Source organism: Leptopilina heterotoma, unplaced genomic scaffold, assembly GCF_015476425.1.
Source record: "Leptopilina heterotoma isolate Lh14 unplaced genomic scaffold, ASM1547642v1 Lhet_23, whole genome shotgun sequence".
NCBI lineage: Eukaryota > Metazoa > Arthropoda > Insecta > Hymenoptera > Figitidae > Leptopilina > Leptopilina heterotoma.
The window spans coordinates 808,689-834,286 of NW_025110948.1; the positions used below are offsets into that span (position 1 = coordinate 808,689).

General features: G+C 22.3%; 1 protein-coding gene across 4 annotated transcripts in view; it reads left to right on the forward strand.

Annotated features, from left to right (window-relative positions):
* The window catches only part of LOC122502466 (SKI family transcriptional corepressor 2), a 187,819-nt gene that overhangs the window by 110,557 nt on the left and 51,664 nt on the right, over positions 1 to 25,598 (forward strand). For 3 of the 4 annotated variants that reach the window (XM_043612534.1, XM_043612533.1, XM_043612535.1), the window contains exon 1: positions 8,593 to 8,881. The exons of the other annotated variant lie outside the window; for it this stretch is intronic. The gene's annotated coding sequence lies outside the window, so the exon portion shown is untranslated. Of the gene's footprint in view, positions 1 to 8,592; positions 8,882 to 25,598 lie in introns of those variants that run through there. 4 annotated transcript variants of the gene reach the window in all.

Here is a 25,598-nt window from a genome sequence, read left to right on the forward strand (position 1 = left end):
ATAAATAATAAAACTCATCGAAAAATTTCAATTATTATTTTTAATACAATTTTAATTAAATTTCTCGAAAAATGCAATTATTCTTAAAAATTTTATTAAAATTCGTCCAAAAAATTTGATTTTAAGAAACATTCAATTATTCAATAAATTATTTATTTTTTTATTTAAATAATTGAATTTTAGTAGAATTTTCTCATGAAAATTGATTTATAAATGAATTTCAGTTAAAATTTTAAATAATAATTGAATAATTAAATTTTGAAAAGGTTTCAAATTAAAATCATTGTAAATTTGAGTTTTTCATACTTTTAACTAACATTTCTGTAGATTTAACTGTTTTAAATAGTTTAATTGAATTTTTTTTAAAAATTATTTGAACATTTTATTCTCAAATATGTATGGAAGTCGAAGAATTTCTGAATAATCGAAATTTCGTAAAATTGAATTTTAAACAAATGAATTTGAAAATTCTCAAAGCACTTTTTCGAAAAATATTAAAAATAATGGATTTATGGAAAAAGTTTTAGTTAAAAACACTGAAAAAATTTAATTTTAGAGAAGTTACAAATTTTTGCAGCAATTAAATTATATTTTTAAAAGTAATAAAATTTTTCGCAAAAATTCAATTGCGTTCAAAAATGTAAAAAAAATTCTTGCCAAAATTTCAATTATCTTTAGAAATATTAACATTTTTCTCCGAAATTCAATTATTTTCAAAAATTTTAATACAATTCTTTTGAAAAATTTCAATTAATTTCAAAAATTCTCCTCCATTACATGATTTTCAATCATTTTTATTTTAATAAAATTTTCCAATAGAATTTAATTATTTTAAAATAATTTGATAAAAATTCTACGCAAATATTTAATTATTTTCATAAAATAATATAAATTTCACTAGAATTCAATTATTTATAGATTTTATATAAATTTCTTCACAATAATTCAATTATTTTCATAAAATAATAAAATTTTTATAGAGATTCAATTATTTTCGTGAATACTAAAATTCTTTTTAGAAATTCAATTATTTTTCATAAATAATAAACCTCATTGCAGAATTTCAATTATTTTTAATACAATTTTAATCGAATTTCTCGAAAAATATAATTATTCTAAAATTTTCTATTAAAATTCGTCCAAAGAATTTAATTATTTAAAAATTTGTTGATAAAATTCTTTATGAGAATTGAATTTTAAGAAACATTCAATTATTCAATAAATTATTTATTTTTGTATTTAAATAATTGAATGTGAATCGAAAGTAGGAAACTTAACATTTTAAATTTCTGAAAATATAATTTAATTAATCGAGTAATGTAATTGGAGTTATATTAAATAAATAATTTAATTTTTGTAAACAATTTTATGGAAATTTGTTGAAAATAATTGTACTTCTCGGAGTAATTGTTTAAAAAATTTTATAGAATAGTTGGAATTTTTTTAGAAATTTTTTTATTTACGAAATTAATTGAATTTTTGTGGAAGAATTTTTTTATTTTTAAAAATAATTGAACTTTTTGTACAGAATTTTATTATTTCTTTATTCTTTATTTTTTTTTTTAGTTTTTATTTATTTTCGATTTTTTTATTGTGGACATTTTTATTTTGGATTTTTTGTACTTTGGACTTTTTTTCTTAGATTTTTCGATCTGAATTTTTTGTCCTGTAATCGTTTAAAACTAAATCGTTTATTCGCGCGCAATTATAATTGTTATCATATTATAAATTTTTATTGTTATTATAATTTGTTAAAAATTTTGTTAAGTACAATGTACGAAAGGGCTTCAAGCCCGTAAAAATGAAATAAATAAATAAATTACAAAATAATTATGAAAAAATTTAATTTATTTAAGTAAAATATTTTCTTATTTGACTCGAACTGATTATATTTTTGTCATAGTAATAATTGGTCCGTAATTTTTTATTTTTGGTCCGTAAAGTCCGTATTTTTAAATACTTTTACTGGTTCGAGCCCTGAAGGGCTTTTTTTAAGTTTAGTAAATATAAATTTTTATTTATTCAATATAATAGTTATATTTAATTTTTATTAAAAAAACTTCATAATTTAATTTAATTGTAAAATATATAAATTTTCGACATTATCTATTAATTAAATTAGAGACATCGGGAAAGTAGAGTAAAATTTTCAAAATGCCCCTTAAAGAAAAAGGAAAAAAAAATACCAAAAGCATTATTCCATTTCCGAAAAAAGAAAAATGATTTTTTCAGGCATGTCACACAAACGAAAAATCGTTTAACGAACCGCAAAGAGGCTGGTGTATTTTATACCCCAGTTGGCCATTATGATTTTTTCCCGCCCCTTAATGTAATAAATATCTTTCTCCGGAGCCCCTGCCAATTATACTTGGCTGATTCTTGGCTTTGGACAGTTATAGACACTATAGTAGAAAAACTTTATTATATTATATATATGGATAGTATACATTGATACGAGAAGTTAGGACGTGCGAACATACGGTTGACAACTCTCCCCACTTTTTTTATTCATATTTTTTTTTGTTCTCTCTTCTATACTATATATCCCCAAGGAACCCCAACAACCCCAAATGTCTCGAGTACTTGGGACACCGTGACTGCATTATTTTATTAACGCTAGTCATCGATGGCATTACAGTAAACACATTTTACAGATTTCCTCATTCCAATCCAATATTATGAACCGGAAATGACGTTTTCATTTTAATACAGGTGTTGAGAGTCTATTATTCATTTAACGTTGATTACAATTCGATTAATCTAAGCACTATGAAATTAATTTTTTTCCGTTCTATTATTTAGTGCGATAAGTAAAAAGTCAATATTGTTCTTTTTATTTATAAATTACAAAGAGAACAAATTCTTTTTCGTATGCGGAGAAAATCTATTCTTTATATTTTACCATACGAATTTTTCATTGAAAATTTAAATAATCAAAAAATTTAGTTTGTGTCTGACTACTGAAAAATCCGTTTATTTTTGTGTTTTTCTTTAACATGATTTCTCCCCTCATTAAAATTTTTTTTAATTGTTAAGAATTTAAGATTTAAGTTAAGTTAAGAGTTAAGTTAAGATTGTTAAGAAAAAGGATTTTTTTTCCTTTCTTGAATAAAAATTTGTATTTACATTCAAGAAAGAAAAAAATATCTATGTAAAAATTTGATTTTGATAGAAACTTCTTTTTTAATCTATGGCGCATTGGAATATTGACGCGTGGTAAAAGCGATTGGTTGTCCAATTATTTTAGTTATTGAAGTTTTGCGATGCCGACGATAAAATTAAATAGACTTTATCGTCTGTTGGATAATAAGGGAGATTTTTCACTTTATGTAATATAACGAACGACTGGCACTATTATGTGGTTGTTGGTATACCGTGCAGACGCTACAGAGGGAGAGTTAAGCAGTTAAATACGGTTTTGAGTTGCTATCAATGAAACTTGAAGCTTTGATAGAGACGCGTGTCTGGCATTAAACAGGGCTACCATTTTGCGTTATATGCAGAGGTAACGCAACACATCAACAAATTTATATGTCTGCTTAAAATTATACATGATTAGTGTAATTTTTTTCTGGTAAGAATTTTTCAAAAATATTCTGCGCGACACATCCTGCGCACACTGAAAGAGTTATTTGACAAAAATTTATTTTACAAAAACAACTACCCGCAGCTGAAAAATTTCTATAGAATTTCCCTAGAATCATTCTATACTAATTGATAATTAATTAAATTCATTAAATTCTAGTGGATATTCTACAGAATTTCACTAGAATGATTCTATATAGAATTTCTACATGAATTCTACTAAATTTTAGTGATTTTTAATTAGAAAGAATTTAAATTCGTGAAATAATAATTTTCAACTTTATATTATTGTGTAATTAAATTTTTGCATTTGATTTCTATGACAGATTTTAGGCAAAAATTGTTTATATCATTTAAATATATAATATATATTTTAAATAATATAAACAATTTTAATGAATTATATTAATAAATAATAATAAAAACATTAATAAAATATAAATTATTAATTTATTATTTATTATTTATTTATTATTTATTATTAATTTATTTATATTTATTTTTTTTATTAATATTAATTAATAATAATTCATTTAACTTATAGTAACAGGGCTCGAATTAGTTAAAGTATTTTAAAATACGGACTTTATGGACAGAAAAGAAAAATTACGGACTAATTACTAACAAAAATATAACCAGTCCGAGTCAAATTAGAGAAAATTTTATTTAAAATTATAAATTAAAATTTATCATAACTATAAAACAGGAAGAAATCAATAACTTGATTGATTTCTTCATGTTTTATAATTAGATAGCCCGTGATAAAATCATTATTTTATATTATAAGAATATTATTTTACTTCTTCAAAATTATTTTCATCATTTCAATTCGATTATTATTTTTAAGAATTTTTCACTAAACTTTTTCTTTAAATCAAATAATTTTCGAAAAAGTTCTTATCGACAATTTTCAAAATCCGCATTTATTTAACAATTGTCAATTTTACAAATTTCAGTTATTCGTAAATTCTTCAATTAAATATATATTAGAAAATAAAAACTTCAAATAGTATAAAAAAAATTCAATTATACACTTTTTAAACAAAATTAATTTCAAAATTTAATTATTTCTAAAAATTCACGCTACATTGCATTTAATATTCAACTATATAAAATTTTAAATGAAATTTATTTTTTAAATCAATTTTTATTAGAAAATTCAACTTGAATTCAATTATTTAAATACGAAAATAAATAATTTATTAAATAATTGAATGTTTTTAAAAATTATTCAATTCTCAAAAAGAATTTTATCAACATATTTTTAAATAATTGAATTCTTTCGACGATTTTTAATAAAATTATTAAGAATAATTATAGATTCTCGGAGGGGTTCGATTAAAATTGTATTAAAAATAAATAAATAATTGAAATTCTGAATTGAGTTTTATTATTTATGAAAATAATTCAATTCCAAAAAATAATTTTACTATTTTTTAAACATAATTAAATTTCTGCGAAGGATTTTATTACTCTTCAAAACAATTGAATTTCTGTAATAATTTGTAACTTCTCTAAAATTAAATTTTTTTAGTATTAACTAAAATTTTTCTATAAATCCATATTATTTTTAATAATTTGTAAAAAAGTTTTTTTGTTAATTTTTAAATTTATTTGTTTTTAACTGAAATTCATTTTTAGATCAATTTTTATTAGAAAATTCTACTAGAATTCAATTATTTAAATGCAAAAATAAATAATTTATTTAGTAATTGAATGTTTCTTAAAATTGAATTCTCCTAAAGAATTTTATCAACAAATTTTTAAATAATTGAATTCTTTGGACAAATTTTGATAAAATTTTTAAGAATAATTACATTTTTAGAGAAATTCGATTAAAATATTATTAAAAATAATTGAAATTTTGTGATTTGTTTTACAATTTATGAAAATAATTAAATTCCTAAAAAGAAATTTATTATTTCGAAAAATAATTGAATCGCCTGTAAAATTTTAATTATTTATAAAAATAATTAAATTATATTGCAAAGCTATATTGCTTTTAATATTCAATTATTATTTAAAATTTTAACTGTAATTCATTCTGGAAATAAATGAATTTTTTCTGTGAAGAACTTTATTACAAATTTTTAAAAAATTTCATTTTTTGAGAAATTTGATTAAAAATAATTTTATTAAAATTTGATTAAAAGTAATTAAAATCATAGAATTATTGCGAAGAAATTTATAAAAAATTTGTAAATAATTTAATTCTTATGAAATTTTTATCATTTTTGAAAATAATTGAATTTTATTAAGATTCCTGAAAATAAATTAATTTTGCACATGAATTTCATTAAAATTTAAGAAAATAATTGAATTTCGGAGAAGAATTTTATTATTTATAAAGATAATAGAAATTTTGACGAGAATTTTTAAAAATATTTGAACATAATTGAAATTTTGCGATATTCAATTATTATCGAGAATTTTAACTGAAATTCATTTTTAAATCAATTTTTATTAGAAAATTCTACTAGAATTCAATTATTTAAATACAAAAATAAATAACCTATTGAATAATTGAATGTTTCTTAAAATTCAATTCTAATAAAGAATTTTGTCAATAAACTTTTAAATATTTAAATTCTTTGGACAAATTTTAATAAAATTTTTAAGAATAATTACATATTTCGAGAAATTCGATTAAAATTGCGTTAAAAATAATTGAAATTCTGCGATGAGTTTTATTATTTATGAAAATAATTAAGTTTCTAAAAAGAATTTTAGTATTTAAGAAAATAATTGAATCTCTGTAAAAATTTTATTATTTATAAAAATAATTGAATTATTGCGAAGAAATTTATAAAAAATTTTTAAATAATTGAATTGCTGTGAAATTTTTATTATTTGTATGAAAATAATTAAATGTTTGTGTAGAAGTTTATCAAATTTGTTTTAAAATAATTGAATTTTTTCGGAAAATTTTATTAAAATAATAAATATTGAAAATTATTTAATGGAGGGAAATTTTTGAAAATAATTGAATTTCGGAGAAGTATTTTAATATTTCTAAAGACAATTGAAATTTTGATAAGAGTTTTATTAAAATTTTTGAAAATAATTGAATTTCGGAGAAGTATTTTAATATTTCCAAAGATAATTGAAATTTTGAAAATAATTGAATTTCGGAGAAGAATTTTAATACTTCTAAAGGTAATTGAAATTTTGACAAGAGTTTTATTAAAATTTTTGAAAATAATTGAATTTCGGAGAAGAATTTTAATATTTCCAAAGATAATTGAAATTTTGACAAGAGTTTTATTCAAATTTTTGAAAATAATTGAATTTCGGAGAAGTATTTTAATATTTCCAAAGATATAATTGAAATTTTGGCAAGAGTTTTATTCAAATTTTTGAAAATAATTGAATTTCAGAGAAGTATTTTAATATTTCCAAAGATAATTGAAATTTTGAAAATAATTGAATTTCGGAGAAGAATTTTAATACTTCTAAAGGTAATTGAAATTTTGACAAGAGTTTTATTAAAATTTTTGAAAATAATTGAATTTCGGAGAAGTAATTTAATATTTCCAAAGATAATTGAAATTTTGACAAGAGTTTTATTAAAATTTTTGAAAATAATTGAATTTCGGAGAAGAATTTTAATATTTCCAAAGATAATTGAAATTTTGACAAGAGTTTTATTCAAATTTTTGAAAATAATTGAATTTCGGAGAAGTATTTTAATATTTCCAAAGATATAATTGAAATTTTGGCAAGAGTTTTATTCAAATTTTTGAAAATAATTGAATTTCAGAGAAGTATTTTAATATTTCCAAAGATAATTGAAATTTTGAAAATAATTAAATTTCGGAGAAGAATTTTAATACTTCTAAAGGTAATTGAAATTTTGGCAAGAGTTTTATTCAAATTTTTGAAAATAATTGAATTTCAGAGAAGTATTTTAATATTTCCAAAGATAATTGAAATTTTGACGAATTTTCCTATATAGAATCGTTCTAGTGTAATTCTATATAGAATATTCACTAGAATTTATATAGAATGATTCTAGTGAAATTCCATAGAACTTTTTCAGCTGGGATACTTAATAAAACTCTAACAAATAATTATTTGACAAAAATTTTTTTCAATTTTAAGAAAAGGAACATGATTTTCCATAAATTTCCCTTTTACAAAGTTTATTAATACCGAAATTTTGAGTTTCACATTTTCGCATTAATTATTAATATGTTTTATAACCATAAAATTGAGATTGACAATTGGCTATAGTGGTTTAATATTATTACAATAATCATTAATCACTAGAATAATTTCGCGTATTTCGAGTCCCAAATTAGTAAAAATTCACCCTAATAAAAATTCGATAAAATCTCTTCCTATTTATTCTGTATTTGTTATAAAATGAATCTTCTTGAATATATACAGTAATTCATCTTTTCGAAAATAACAAACATCGGAGTAAATTTTCAAGCACCATTTATATAAACGATAAAATTGTTAAATTTTCCCGCAGCATTATAAGAGGCTCTTCTATTTCATAATAATAATGATCACTAACATATAATATTTTAGTGTTGTTAACTTTGAAAATGAAGACATGAAACAAGATCCTTATTTCCAAACGATCAATTTTGTAGGTATATATGTGCCTGTGCATGATTTTATACGCATATATATATACATATAATACCATCGTATATGATGTATATACATATATATCTGCCTCTTACTGCAATTATAGCAGTAGATTGGATGCATCTGTACCTACAAGTATTCAGTATTCACGTATACCTACAACACTTTCATGGAACATAACAATAACATTCTGTAAGTACGTGTTTGTAGTTACCCCTGAGGTGAGCCACCCCCGAGTTATAAACTAAGCCACGCCTCAATGTTACATTGTCGACATCGGGGTTGGTTGGCACGGGGGTGGTATAATAGGGGGCGGTCCCTTCATGAAACAAGATTCGCTTTTCCATTCTGACGATGAGTCTCGCTTCGATGTGCGCGAGGCTCTGTGACTTTGCGAGGGAGCAAAAATAAACCCCGCGTGGACACAGTTGCTCCAAAAAGAAGGAAATTCTTAGAAATAAATATTAAAAGTAGACTTTATTATTAATTTAACTTCATAAATCGTGTTTTTCGAATTGCTATTTCGTGACGGTTTTTTGTGAATAAAATATATGTTTTTGCGGTTGAAAAAACAGCTACAAACATTTAGGTGATAATTGTGTGATTTCTTCTTGTATATTGTTGCTTATTAGCATATGTTTAATTAGAAGATATTGTTTTGACGATCCACGGAAGTAGCTTCAATAATTATCATAAGGTAAGTATTTTTAGATTTTTTTCTGTATTTAGAGTTTAAAATTTTCTTTTTATACTCATGTAAGCTTGCAGCAAACTTGCAGTGTAAGCTAGCTAAAGTATAACTAAAGGTAAAGTAGCTAAATTTTCTTAATTCGAAGAATGCCTTGCCGCAAGCTTACTCGGAAAATTTACAATAGGTCGTATTTATAAAATTTTATTTTATACCCTCAATTAAAATTTTATTTTTATACCCCTGCAAGCTTGCAGATAACTTGCAGTGTAAGTTTGCAGCAAGTCGCAAAATTTCCTCAATTCAAAGAATGCCTTGCCCAGGGCTCGAACTAGGTCCGTAAATCCCGTAAAGGTCCGTAAATTTGTTTCAAGTCCGTAAAAGTCAATATTTTTTAAAAAAGCTCCGTAAAGTCTGTAATTTGATAGAAAAAGGACGAAAAGTTCGAAAATTGTACGATATAATTTGGAGAATTTTAGAGAAATTACAAATGATTGAAGAAACTCAATTATTTTCAAAAGTAATAAAATTCTTCGCAGAAATTCAATTATGTTAAAAATTTAAAAAAATTCTCGTCAAAATTTCAATTACCTTTAGAAATATTAAAAATCTCCTTCAAAATTAAATTATTTTCATAAATTTCAATACAATTCTTGACCAAATATCAATTATTTTCAAAAATTTTCTAAAAGAATTCAATTATTTTAAAAATTTGACAGGAATTCAATTTTATTTACAAATTTTTTATAAATTCCTTCGCAATAATTCAATTATTTTCATAAATAATACAATTTTTACAGAGATTCAATTATTTTCGTAAATATTGAAATTCTTTTTAGGAACTCAATTATTTTCATAAATAATAAAACTCATCGCAGAATTATCAATTATGTTTAATACAATTTGAATCGAATTTCTCGAAAAATGTTATTGTTTTTTTAAAATTTTTATTAAAATTCGTCCAAAAAATTAAACTATTTAAAAATTTGTTAATAAAATTCTTTATGAAAATTTAATTTTAAGAAATATTCGTAATTAGTCAATAAATTATTTATTTTTGCATATAAATAATTGAATTCTAGTATTGAATTTTCTAATAAAAATTAATTAAAATTGAATTTTAGTTAAAAGTTATTAGGTATAATAATTAAATAATTGAATTTGTAAAAGGTTTAATATTGAAGTCTTTGTAAATTTTAATTTTTCACACTTGTAACTAACAGTTTTGTATAGAATAAATTTTATTGAAAAAGTTTAATTGAATTTTTTATTAAGTTATTTGAAGTTTTATTCTCAAATATATATTGAAATTGAAGAATTTTCGAAAAATCTAAATTTCATAAAATTGAATTGTAAATAAATGAATTTGAAAATTTTTTCAACACATTTTTGTCAAAAATTAATAAAAATAATTAAATATTAAATAATTTATGGAAAAATTTTATTTAAAAACATTAGAAACAGTTTAATTTTAGAAAAGTTAAATAATAAAAATTTCACAGGAATTATACCTATACAAATTTTTTATAAATTTCTTCGCAATAATTCATTTATTTTCATACATAATAAAATTCTTACAGAGATTAAATTATATTCGTAAATACTAAATACTTCCTTTTAGGAACTCAATTATTTTCATAAATAATAAAACACATCTTAGAATTTCAATTATTTTTAATACAATTTTAATCGAATTTCTTGAAAAATGTTATTAATTCTTAAAAAATTTAGTAATATTCGACAAAAGAATTTAATTATTTAAAAATTTGTTGATATAATTCTTTATGAGAATTTAAATTTTACGAAACATTCAATTATTCAATAAATTATATATTTTTGTATTTAAATATTATTATAAAACATGAAAAAATTTAATTTATTGCTTTCAGTAAAATGTTCTCCTATTTAACTCGGACTGGTTATATTTTTGTCAGTAATAATTTAGTCCGTAATTTTTCATTTTTGGTCCGTAAATTCCGTATTTTTAAATACTTTCACTGGTTCGAGCCCTGCTTGCCGCTTTCTTTTTAAGTTTGCAGTAAAGTAATTTAACCTAAATAAATTATACTTAGTTTAAATAAAATTTTCTCTGCGGGTATAAATATAATTCTGTCAATTGAGGGTCCCGATCAAAGAATCGGTTATTTTTTAAGACTCAAAATTGAAATTTTAAATTCTTTCTTTATTTAGAAGTGCACTTCTAAATAAAAAAAGGATTTTAAATTTAAAATTGAAATTTTGAATTCTTTCTTTATTTAAAACTGCCTCCACTTTTCTAAATAAAAAAAGGATTTTAAATTTCAATTTCTAGCAAATATTTCGTATGTCTATAAAGTATTTATAAAAATGTTCCGCAAGAAAATATAAATTAAAACTTTTTCCTTTTTTATTTATTAATTGCGGGCAATAATTTTTAGCTTAAAAAAATGATAAACGGTTCTATGATCGGGACCTTCAATTAAATATATAGTGAAACATAACTTATATTCAAAATAATATTCATTGTTCAAGGAGCACAATATATGGCTATATTTTGTCACAATATGTTAATTTATATCACATTTTAGTTAATTATCGTTAAATCGTCAAATATTGTCTCAATATTGTATTTCTTATTGTCCAATGTTGTCTGAATATTACCGCGCAACATTGCCACAAGATTGTCAGGCAATATTGCGTAAAGATTTCTTAGCAATTTTACCTGAAGCTTTTTTTCTTTTTATCCCTACTTGAAAGAATTAAATCTCAATTTAAAAGTTCTCCGATTTATTTTCTTGCCGCGTTAAAAATTCATGAACTTTTTTTTTCTTCTTGTACATGAAAAAATTAAGAATTGACAAATTATAGTTCGACAATTAATTATCAATTTTTCGAGTGTCGAATAACGACATACAGATTTTCGTTACATAGAAAAATAAGCTTCCGTTAAGAGATGCAACTCTCTCAAAAAAAAAGAAGATAGCGGCAAAATAAATTGATAGTCGATTCACGGCTCTGGATAAACTGGTCCCGCGGGACCGAACAAGGGTTCGGTTTCAACATGTATATAGGGTTGCGCGCACTGTTTTATATACATATATATATACAGTAGAATTCTCTCCTTTACAAAAGCAAGCACACCATAAACTGTTTTGCTTTAGGATTAGCCACCCGTCGAATGATGAGAATTACACAAAGTTTACGCGAGAACTTTATATTGTATAGAAAACAATTTCTTGTCTAAGAATTAATTTTCTCTTTAACAAAAGAGAGAGAGAAAAAAAATAACTTTTAGGACACAGGTGATTTTTCCGACGGCTATCTTTTTCGTTTCAAAAGTATAATAATGTCTCGTTGTGGGACCTTGTAAAAGCAATTTTACAAGTTGTAAGTAGTTTTCTACATGGCTACACATTCGAATCGAGTCGACGAGACTTCAAAATTAGAATTAAGGCACAAAATTTTCCTCTTGGGAAGTATAATCAAAATTCCTTTTTGGCAGTTTCATGATATTTAGAAGCTATAAACTACTGATTGAATTGATAAATTATCTTATTGCTATTTATAATTCGGAAACTCAAATTTTTCCGAATAATCAAAATTTGCAATTTTAATTTTTAATAAAAATAATAATAATAATTCTAATAATGATATGATGGTGAAAAATAAAGATATTTTTATGCTTTTTTTTTAATTGTTTGAATAAACTATAAATGTACCAATTACTGCGAAATTACAGCCATAAATTACTTTTTATTAAACAGAAGAAAACAATATTTTTATAAAAGAAATTTGTTAATTTTTGATATTGTTTCATCAAAATTTAAACAATTTACAAGGTACACCTTACAAAAAAGTATCAAAAGTGTCTATTACTATATATGCGTTAGATTCAATTACTGTGTGTTAATTACTGCAACTAAATACTAAAATATAACGTTTAAAATATAAAATTAGATATTATACTCAGATTTTTTTTATTCAAAGCCAACTACCAGACTTTTTATAATTATTTTCATTATTTTAAACACTAGAAGCTACTATTTCTGATTTTTTTAAACGAATTTACTCTACTTTAAATTAAATACGCTAATACTATAGAAATGAAAAAAATATTCTCAAAATTTATAATCAAATCAATCAAATTCTTTAAAACGATTCAATTATTTTCAAAAACATATTTGAAATTCAATTATACTTAAAAAAAATTTTCATAAAATAATAAGCAAGAATTCAATTATTTTTATAAATAATAAAATTCATCGAGGAATTCAATTATTTTCAAAAATAACAAAATTTTTTTACATAAACTCAATTCTCTTTAAAGATTTTGATAAATTTTTTTCTGCAATAATTTAATTACTTTCATAAATAATAAAATTTTTCTCAGGAATTCAATTATTTACAAATTTTTTTATAAATTTCTTCGCAATAATTCAATTATTTTTATAAATAATAAAATTCATCGCAGGATTTCAATTATTTTTAATATAATTTTACAGAAATTACTCAAAAAATGTAATTATTCCTAAAAATTTAATTTCAATTCCTCAAAAAAATCAATTATTGCAAAAAATGTTTTTTTTTAAATTCTTTGGAAGAATTCAACTATCTACAAAAATATTAGAATTTTTCACAAGAATTATCAATTATTTTCAAATATTTTAATAAAATTTTTTGAAAAAAATCAATTATTTTAAATAAAATTTTTATTAATTTTTTTTTGAAACAATTATTCAATTATTCTTTTAGATTTTAATAAAATGTTTCCTAAAATTCAATTATCTAGTACTAATTTATTAGTAAAATTCACTAATTCAAAAGCAAAAAGTCAGTTAATAATTCAAATTATCAATAATAAAATTTTACAGGAATTCAATTATTTAAAATACAATTTTCAAAAAAATTTTCAAAAAAGAAATCAATTATTTGCAATATTTATTAATAACATTTTTTGAAAGAAGTTGATTATTTTCAAAAATATTGATAATATTTGTTTACATGAATTAAATTATTTTCATAAATAATAAAATTCAACCCAAAAATGCAAATATTTGCAATAAAATTTTCATTAAATTATTCTAAATTTAATAAATTATTATTTTTTAAGTTTTAATAAAATAATTTTAAAAAATTTAATTATATCCAGACATTTTAATGAAATTCTTTAAAAGTATTCAATTTTCACAAATAATTAATTATTATGTTTATTATCAATTCTTTATGTTTGTATTATATTTGATATATAATTGAATTCTTGTAGAGCTTTCTAATATGAATTGATTTAAAAATGAATTTTCGTTAAAATATAGTTAGATTAATTTTTGAAAATTTATATTTATTTTTTAAAAACTGTAAAAGTATTTAAATATATATATTTGAAAATATTATTAACTTTTTATTTATCTAAAAAATTATTTAAATTTTAAATAATTTTATTTAGAAATAAAAAAAAATTTTTTTTTTGAACATTATTTTACATTAAAATTATTTTAAATTTTTGTGAATCGACTAAAACGTTTTTTTCAGTCGTCAAATTTAATTTTTCGATAGCTGATGTGTACTTTTTTCGCGCACTTACAATCTATTAGAAACATAACCTATAAAATTTTGCTTCTTAGGACCAAAAAAAATTTTTTTTTTTTTTTGATAATCAAAATACAAATATATATATCAAATATATAAAAAAAATGGAAATTAAAAAAGAAAAGTCTATAATATTTAAATAATATGTAAAAAATAAGTGGAAATAAATCCATAAATATTTTCTTTGATCATAGAAATAATTAAGTATACTTAATTATTACTACTAAGTAATAGTACTAGTAATAGAACTAGTATATTTAAATAATATGTTGAAGCGTTAGAATTAAACTAAAAATATGTAAAATAACCTTTGAAGTATATTCATGTAATAAAAAGTTTTGCTCATTACAAGCACTATTTATTAATTATAGCTTGTTCCTCAAAAGTAGGGAATATATAATCCTTTAGGAGTCTTGTTTACTTGCATCGTAACGTTTCATATTTTATTATCCCAGAATGCGGTGCATTTTCATCTGGTGCTCTCAAACAACCATTTAGTGCCAGAGGGTATTGGAATCCCTCAAGGGTATTAAGAGATTAAATATCGTTCGGATGATACTTTAATAATTAAATTGCATCGATGAGTGGTGATCGTTTCTCGTCACTTAAACAGAGTAGTCTATTTTCATATTTTCTTAAGAAGATATTTTCTATAGTGTATGTAGAGTATACATGCAATACTGCGCTCAAGTGTACCAATTACTGCATTGTAAAAAAAAATATATATATCTTATGTACTTTCAGCCCACTTATTACTAAAATCCTTTATATATACGATAAACTAACATTAGAACAATTTTTGAATAAATTTTAAGTCAATTTTCAAAATTGATTTAAAAATTCTAAAAATTTTAAAAAATTCTAAAAGTTATAAAATTGTTTTAACCTTGTTTTAAGTTAAAAAGAAAATAGGCTACTTTTCAATAATTTTATAGTTTTAAGATATAAACGATATTGAAATTTGAAAATAATTGAATTTCAGCGAAGAATTGAAATATTTGTGAAAATAATTGAATTCTTGCGATAAAATTTCTTACAATTTTTGAAATTAAGTGAATTGTTTTAAAGAATGTTATTAACATTTTTTAAATTGTTTTTAAGAGAAATTTACATTGAAAAAAAAATTTATTTGATTTAAATAACCGATTAATTGACTATTATCAATTAAATATTTACTTGAATCAAATAATATTTATTGGAGTCAATTAAATGGTATTTGAACCAATAATTTCAGTATTTGAAGCAAATATGAATTGAACCATTCAATTGACTCCAATAAATATTATTCGATTCAATTAAATATTTAATTGATAATAGTCAAGTAATCGGTTATTTGAATAAAATAAATTTTTTTTTTTCAGTGTAGGACAATTTTTTTGAATAATTGTTTAATTTCAACTATATTTAATTAGTTATTAAAAATAATAGATTTATAGAAGAATTTTAATTGAAATTAAAATTTCACAGTATCACAATTATATTTACAAAATTTTCATAAGTTTCTTTAAAATAATTCAATTGTTTTTAAAAATAAAAGTTTACATATATTCAATTATTTTCACAAAAATAATCAAACTCATCGCAGCATTTCAATTATTTTTAATAAAATTCTTTGCAAAATTCAATTATTTTCATAACTTTTACAATATTAATTATGAGAATAAAATTATTTTTAAATTAAATTATTTAATTTAATTATTTAAAAAATTTTTAATAAAATTTTTTCCAGAAATTCAATTATTTTCAGGAATTTTAATAAAATTCTTAGTAAAAATTCAATTATTTTCATAAATAACAAAATTTTTTACAGAGATTCAATTACTTTCATATAAATAATAATTTTTTTTAGTATTTTAATTCTTTTCATAAATAATAGAACGCATCGCAGAATTTCAATTACTTTTAATAAAATTTTAATCGAATTCGTCACAAGAATTCAATTATTGAAAAATTTGTTGATAAAATTCTTTATATGAGAATTAAATTTTAAGAGACTTATTTATTTTTGTATTCTAATTTAATTGAAATCTCATAGAATTTCCTAATAAAAATTGATTTAAAAATTAATTTCGGAATAATCGATTTATTATTTATGAAAATAATTGGATTCTTTTGAGAAATTTTACAAACTTGTAAAAAAAATTAAATTCTTGTGAAGGATTTTATTAGGATTTTTGTAAATAATTAAATTTTTTTTAGAAAAATCTTATGGTAATTTAAATTATTATCCTAAAACATGATCGATTTCTTCATGTTTTACAATAAAATGTTGATAAGTTGTTAATTTTAAAAGGTTTAAATTTGAAATTGTTTTTCTATGGAATTAAATAATGATTAAATATTTATTTAAAAAAAGAAGTTATTGATGTTTTCGAATAATTTTATAATTAAAAAAATTTGTAAATAAATTTAATAGAACATTTTTTTTTGAGTATCTAATTATTTTTAGAGTCAATCAGAATATTCTTTAGGGTCAGGAAAAAAGTGAAAATTTTCTCTGGAAAACAGGGAAAAGTCAGATAAAAATAAAATTAAATATTTGAGGCAACCCTGGTCATTTTCACAAATTTTATGTTTCCTATTTTGATTTTCGAAAAAACTAATTTCGAAAATTTTTGCCAAATTAATATTTAAAATAATAATAATAAAATTTAATGAATTGTGTATATTTGAAGAAAGGAGATTTAAGTGCAAAGTAATATTAAACATACAAGTCAAACAGTAAATGAAAGAGAGAATTTCGAGGATTGAATTTTTTCTCTTCTCTTTTTTTTTTTTTGAAAAGCATGCATATTGTGAAAGTTTGGAATGGTGGTTGAAATGAAAATTGTAGAAATAGGAAGTTGAAGCAGGAGGAATATATAGAGAGAGATAAAGAGAATGGGTGGGAGGAAGAGAGAGAAAGAGAGAGAAAGAGAGAATCAGTGCTGTAAGCTCTCTGATTATTTAAATGCAAACACAATGTTGTAGCTTCGCTACTATACATTGTTCCCCCGTTCGGTTATTTTACAATTCAATCTGCCGTCCTCGCATGTAGGTCTCATTCCACTGGTGGTCCTGGCACGGGACAAAGGGGGCGAGTTGGGTACACGGTGAACTCTCTCGCTGGCTTGGTTCGTTCATTGTAACGTTGTTAAATCTCCGTACTTCCATCATGTCTACATCTACATTTCTACAATCTACATTACGGTACCAAAACTCCTCACCTCCCTTTAGACTCTCATCTCACGTTCCTCTCTCTTTCTCTCTCTCTCACTTTCTCCCGTAGTAGTCGCGTTCAACCCCCCCCCCACACCCCTCCCCCCACTTCTCTTTTCTCAAACCCCATTCTAGAAACTTTCGAAGCGTACCCTCGGTAATTGCACCCGCGTCTCTCGAACGCTCTGCATGATTTATAAACTCTGATCTCTCGGGATCCTCGTTTTCTTTTCACGTTTCCACTCTCCTTAAATCGGACTATTTGTCCTCAATCGGATACTTTCGAATAATCCTTTTCAATTTTTGGTTATTATTTTCTTTTATAATTTTGTGTAAACCAAAGAGAGTTGTATGTAAAATGGTTCTAATTCTTTATTCTTGGGGAAAACATGTTTTTTTTAATTAGATTTCAGGAAAAGTAAGGTTCTATTTGCTTATAGTTAGAAAAATTGGCGAATGGTCTATTGGCCAAGCGGTAAAGTCCCTGACCTGTGAACTTTTCAGTCAGGGTTCGATTCTTGAGAGGAGTTTTTAATTTTTTTATTTTATACTGTTTTTTTAATCTTATTCTAAATTTTTCTTAAGTTTTATTTGCTTATTTCTAATTTTCTTCTTATTTTTAATTATTGTATTCTTTTCGCCTTATTTTAAATTATTATTTTTATTTTTAAATTCTATACTAAATGGTCCAAATTTTCAATCTTAATAAAAAAAAAGTTTCGCACTTTGAATTATATTTTAAACAAACAAGATTCTTTCAGTTTATAGCAGTACAAATTGTAAAATGCTTTACTGGTCTCGCGGTAAAGTACTTGTTTTGTGAATTATTCAATCAGGGTTCGATTCTTCTTGAAAATAATTTTAAAAAATTTTCTTATTTTTTACTTTTTTCTAATTTTCTTTTTCATCTTATTTGTTCTTGTTTGATTAATTCCTTTTTTATTCTTATTTTCCTCTTATTTTTAATTATTATATTCTTTTCGTCTTATTTAAAATATTTCTTAATTTTATTTTTAGATTCTATACTAAATGGTCCAAATTTTCAATCTCAATAAAAAAAACGTTTCGCATTTTGAATTAGATTTTAAACAAACAAAGTTCTTTCAGTTTATAACAGCAAAAATTTTGTAATACTTTACTGGTCTCGCGGTAAAGTACTTGTTTTCTGAACTTTTTAATTAGGGTTCGATTCTTCTTGAAAATAATTTTACAAAATTTTTTTATTTTTTTCTAATTTTTTGTTTCTTTTTCATCTTATTTTTTCTTGTTTGTTTCATTCCTCTTTTTCTCTTATTTTTCTCTTGTTTTAAATTTTTATATTCTTTTCACGTCTTATTTAAAATATTTCTTATTTTTAGATTCCTTACAAAATTGTCGAAATTTGTTAAACTCAATAAAAAAAATTAACATTTTGAATTAGATCTTAAACAAAGAAGATTCTTCTTGAAAGGATTTTTTAATAATTTTCTTATTTTTTTCTTTTTTTCTAATTTTTTGTTTCTTTTTCATCTCATTTTGAATTTTTCTTACTTTTTCTTATTTGCGCATTTTTTACTTTTTCCATATTTTAAATTTTTCTATTCTCTTCACCTTATTTTACATTTTTCTTATTTTTATTTTTAAATTCTTTACTAAATGGTACAAATATTTTTAAACTTAATAAAGAAAGGATTCAATTTTTGAATTAGATTTTAAACAAAATAAGATTCTTTAAATTTAAAGAAGCAAAAATTGTGAAATGCTCTACTGGCCTGTCGGTAAAGTGCTTGTTTTGTGAACTTTTTAGTCAGGGTTCGATTCTTCTTGAAACTAATTTGAAAAAATTGCCTTTTATTTCTTTTTTCTAATTTTTTTGGTTTTTTCATCTTATTTTGAATTTTTCTTCTTTGCTTATTTCTTGTTTTCTTAATTCTTCTCATTTGCTTGTATTTAATTTTCTTCTTATTCTAAATTTTTCTATTTTTTTCACACTTTTTAAATTTCTCTTATTTTTATTTTTAGATTCTTTAGTAAATGGTCGAAATTTTTTAAACTCAAGAAAAGAAGGATTTACATTTTGAATTAGATTCTAAATAAACAGGATTCTTCTTGAAAGGATTTTTTAATCATTTTCTTATTTTTTCTTTTTTCTAATTTTTTGTTTCTTTTTCATCACATTTTTAAATTTTTCTTATTTTTTCTTTTTTCTAATTTTTTGTTTTTTTTTTCATCACATTTTTAATTGTTCTTATTTTTTCTTATTTTCCCTTTTTTTATTTTATTCATATTTTAAATTTTCCATTCTTTTCACTTTATTTAAAATTTTTCTTAATTTTATTTTTTAATTATTTACTAAATGGTCCATATTTTTTAAATTCAATATAGAAAGAATTCACTTTTTGAATTAGATTTCGAACTTATTTTTAATTTTTCTATTTTTTCACCTTCTTTAAATTTTTCTTATTTTTATTTTCAGATTTTTTACTAAATGGTCCAAATATTTTTAAACTTAATGAAGAAAGGATTTTGAACTAGATTTTAAAACTAAACAAGATTCTTTAAGTTTATAGAAGTAAAAATTGTGAAATGCTTTACTGGCCTGGCGGTAAAGTACTTGTTTTGTGAACTTTTCAGTAAGGGTTCGATTCTTCTTAAAAGTAATTTTCAAAAATTTTTCTTATTTTTAATGTTTCTCGTTTTTATATTGCGATTCTGAACAAAATAGTTCAAATTTTTTTTGTCAGGTTTCGATATTTCTAAAATGTAATTTTAAATAATGTTTTCTTTTTCTGAAAATGTGATGAGATTAGGTATACGTTTTTTTTTCTCAATTTGTTATCCTTTGAAAAACTGCGGGTTTCTCACAAATAGTCTACTACTTAAAATTCAGTTTCATAGAAATTTGGACAAAATAAAACAAACTCTACGGTTTTTTTTCCTACCATTTTTATCCTCACGGATACAATTTTTAAATCCTATGTTCATATTAAACGACTTCTTTTTAACTTTAACCTTTTTTTAACCACCTACTCTATTTTTTAACCATCTAATCTATTTCGTCTATTTCTTAAAAACATTTCACAAGACTCTTTTGCCAAGTTCACTTTAAAGTAATGGAAAAAATCTGCAAATGGAGTAAGGGAGTTTCTTTTTCTGAATTTGAAACGTGATGTGAGTTTCTTAAATCGTATACAAATTGCTGTAGAATATAGTACCGATCTCTCTCTCCCTCTTTCTCTCTCTCTCTCCTTCTTCTTCTTCTTACCGAAGCTCGTCACTCTATATAAGAGGATAAGGAATCCGATTCGAGTCGAAAGAAACCCAGGTTACTTATTTTCGCATCTTCCTTTTAACCGCACGGCCAACACATTGGAGAGGGATCTTAAAGCCTCACCAGTGAAAGAAAAGAATCGTTCTCTTTTTTCTTCTTTTACCTCTCGAACAAAAAATTCTCTTACCCTACCGGCGTAAATTAAAATAACGAAGGCGTTCCTCCGACTTAATTCCCCGCAAAAGAAAACTTATTTATATAAAAGCCATACGAAACGAGAAATTTAAATTCTCTGACATTTGCCTTTTGTTTGCATATTCTATCACTTTTTTTCTCCTCTTAATTTATATATACATGAAAATTTAAAAATTTTACTTATTGAATTTTTCTTTTTTTGCCCTTTTAACATTATCCCTAGTATAATTACTTAATAATAATAATACTCAAGTTTTTAAATATCATCCCTCCAACCTTACTGACTTGAATCAAATTTACGGAGCTTTACGGACCTGTAGGGTCTGTAAAGCTCCGTAAATTTGATTCAAGTCCGTAAAAAAACAAGGGTTTGAACTATAGTTCAAACTCTGTTTTTTTAATTTTTTAAATATCGTAGCGCAAAAGTTTTATTTTTCAAAAAATAAGTTTCCAATGGTTAAGAATCAGAGAACAAAGAAGAAGAATAAAAAAAAGGAAGAAATAATAAAGTTAAGGAAAAAGTTATGTACATATATATATATAGTAGAAGAAGTTAAAAGAAAATGAAAAGAGAGGAAATAAAAATAAAGATACGAGGGGTTGAACCTCGCTTTCAGTGTTGATTTTAATTGAAAAACCCCTCCACTGTGATATTCTTGGATACGCGTGCGTACCCCGTGAGATATACACACAGTTAAATTCGAAGTTTCGAACACAGAGAAATTCTGAATACAAACTCTCATCTTTATATGTATACCTGGAAAGTAGAGGAAGTAGTAGGTGTGCTCCTGACAGAGGCAAGGAAGGCTCCAGCAAATGTCCCTTGAGACCATGAATAGGGGGGTAATTCAATTTGACACCCCCTCCCACACTTAAACAAGCCGGCACCCATCCGATCCTGTTCATCCCCACTCTTCATTTAAACTACCCTGCTGCCACCTTCATTCGAGTATCCCACTAGCAGCTAGGTTCACAACCCACCCCCCTGCCTTCCTTCTTCGCCGTCCCTCACTCTCTGTTGCAAATTAAATTCTCATCTACCGTGAAACAATGCAATGCCCAGCGTGGAACAATCCTCTCTCTCTCTCTCTCTCTCCTTCTCTCTCTCTTAGTTGGCCATTGCAACGATTGTCCGACAGTTCGACTCGATTCAAACCACATTAATTACTCGCTACTTACAAATCGGGCAGTAAGACAATTATATTTTGAGGTCTCCTCGACGAAATTCAATCCGTTTTCTATATATCTAATTAAGAGGGTAAAACAATGGAAAGCAAAATAGAAAGCGAGATAAACGATAATTATGGCAAATTTGTCGCAAATTTCTTTAATAATTAGTAACTTTTCCAAAATTAAATTTTTTTTATCGTTAACTAACATTTTTCTGTAAATCCATTATTCTTAATTATTTTTGAAAAAGTTTTTTGTGAATTTTCAAATTCATTTGTTTTTACCTGAAATTCATTTTTAGAACAATTTTTAAATTAGTAAATTCTACTATAATTCAATTATTTAAATATAGAAAAAAATTTATTGAATATTTGAATCTTTCTGAAAATTCAATTCTCATTTAAAATTTTATCAAAAAATTTTTAACTAATCGAATTCTTTGGAGGAATTTTAATCAAATGTTTAAGAATTAATAACATCGAGAAATTCAATTAAAATTTCATTAAAAATAATTGAAATTCAGCGATTAAGTTTTACTATTCAATTAATTCAATTATTATTTATCTAAAATTTTAACTGAAATTCATATTGAAAATAATTAAATTTTGCATAAGAGTTTTATTAAAATTCCTGAAAATAATTAAATTTTTTCTGGGAAGAATTTTATTAAAAAATTTTTTAAATAATTACATTTTTTTGAGGAATTTGATTAAAAATAATTTTATTAAAAATAATTGAAATAATAGAATTATTTGCGAAGAAATTTTAAAAAAAAATTTGTAAATAATTGAATTTATGGGAAATTTTTATAATTTTTTAAAATAATTGAATTTTGCAAAGAATTCCATTAAAATTCCTGAAAATAACTGAATTTTGCCGCAAGAATTTTATTTAAATTTAAGAAATGAATTGAATTTCGGAGAAGAATTTTATTACTTATAAAGATAATTGAAATTTTGACGAGATTTTTTTTAAAAGTTTTTTAACAATTGAATTCTTTGGACGAATTTTAATAAAATTTTTAAGATTTAATAACATTTTTCGAGAAATTCGATTAAAATTGTATTAAAAATAATTGAAATTCTGCGATGAGTTTTATTATTTATGAAAATAATTGAATTTCTAAAAAGAGTTTTAGTATCTACGACAATAATTGAATCTCTGAAAAATTTTTATTATTTATAAAAATAATTGAATTATTGCGAAGAAATGTATAAAATTTTTGTAAATAATTGAATTCCTGTCAAGTTTTTATTATTTTATTGAAAATAATTGAATGTTTGCGTAGAATTTTATCAAATTTTTTAAAAATAATTGAATTCTTTTGGAAAATTGTACTATTAAAATAATAAATATTAAAAATCATTTAATGCAAAGGGAAATTTTTGAAAATAATTGAAATTTCGCCAAGAATTGTATTAAAATTTTTGAAAATAATTTAATTTCGTAGAAGAATTTTAATATTTTTGAACATAATTGAAATTTTGACGAGAATTTTTTTTTGTGAATTTTCAAATTTATTTGTTTTTAACTGAAATTCATTTTTAGATCAATTTTAAAATTAGTAAATTCTACTAGAATTCAATTATTTAAATATAGAAAAAAATTTATTGAATATTTAAATCTTTCTGAAAATTGAATTCTAATTAAAAATTTTATCAACAAATTTTTAGCTAATCGAATTCTTTGAAAGAATTTTAATCAAATGTTTAAGAATTAATAAAATTTTTCGAGAAATTCAATTAAAATTTCATTAAAAATAATTGAAATTCTGCGATAACTTTTACTATTTATGAAAATAATTAAATTTCTAAAAAGAATTTTATTATATTTACAAAAATAATTGAATCTCTGTAAAAATTTTATTAATTATGAAAATAATTGAATTATATTGCAAAACTATATTGCTTTTAATATTCAATTTTCAAATTCATTCGTTTACAATTCAATTTTACGTAAAATTTCAATTATTCGGAAATTCTGCAATTAAATATATATATTGAAAAATAAGAACTTGAAATAATTTCAATAAAAATCCTATTAAACTTTTAAAAAGAGTTAATTCTACAGAATTGTTAGTTAAAAATATGTAAAATTAAGAATTTCAATGATTGTAATTTGAAACTTTTTCAAAATTTAAGTATTTCTAAAAATCCACGTTATGATGCTTTTAATTAATTTACTATAATAATTTGAATGTTCTTTCATTCATTCATTCACTTTTTCTGTCCCTCACATTCTGAAGTTGTCTTTTGTTTATACTTTCGTTTTTTGTTATCTTTAGATAGATTGTATATTATATTAATATGTTATAATTATTTTTATTTTATAATTAATTCAAGATTTTAATGACAAATAGAAATTATCCGAATTTTTTCACTTTTTTTCATTAAAAGACTAAAATTTTGTTAAATATTATGTTTTGTCAAATTGAGATTATGCAGATTTTTGTTCTTTACTTCTAAGGAAAATTAGAAAATTATTAAACAACTGTGATTAAGAAATAGAAAATATATTTATTTTGCATTATTTTTGTTTATGAATCACAATTTTTTTAACAAAATTATTATTTTGTTTTAGAAAAAGAAGAAAAATATTTGCACAATTCCTATTTTTAATCTTATTTTTGGAACAGGATTTTTCACAGGAATTAAGACATTCAAAAATTTCAAATTCAAACCTTTTTTTAAATTAAACAACTTATAAAAGTATTGTTATAAAACATGAAGGATATCGATTGCTCCGAGTCGAAGACTCGGAGTGATCGATTTCTTCATGTTTTCTAATAATTAAAGTTGACCGAGAGATAAAATCATTATTTTATATCATAAGAATATTGTTACTGTAACTTCATCAAAATCATTTTCATCATTTTACTTCCATTATTTTTTTTATAATTTTAAATTATTTTTTAAGAAAATAATAATTGAATTCCTGTTAAATTTGTATTATTTATGAAAATAAATGTTTGCATAAAATTTTATTTAAATTTTTTTTTGAATAATTTAATTCTTTTTGGGAAATTTGATTAAAATAGTAAATATTGAAAGTCATTGAAATTAGAAAAATGCATTTTATTTTTGAAAATAATTGAAATTAGGACAAGAATTTTTTTGACATTTATAAAAATAATTGAACTTTGGAGAATAATTTTGTTATTTATAAAGATAATTGGGATTTTTACTAGAATTTTTTTCAAATTTTGAACATTGTTGAATTTTATGAAAAGAATTTTATTTTTTTTTTGAAAATAATTGAATTTCTGCAATTATTTGTAATTTCGCCAAAATTGAATTTTTTTTTAGTGTTTTCAACAAGAATTTAAATTAGAAAATTTTTAAGTTCTAT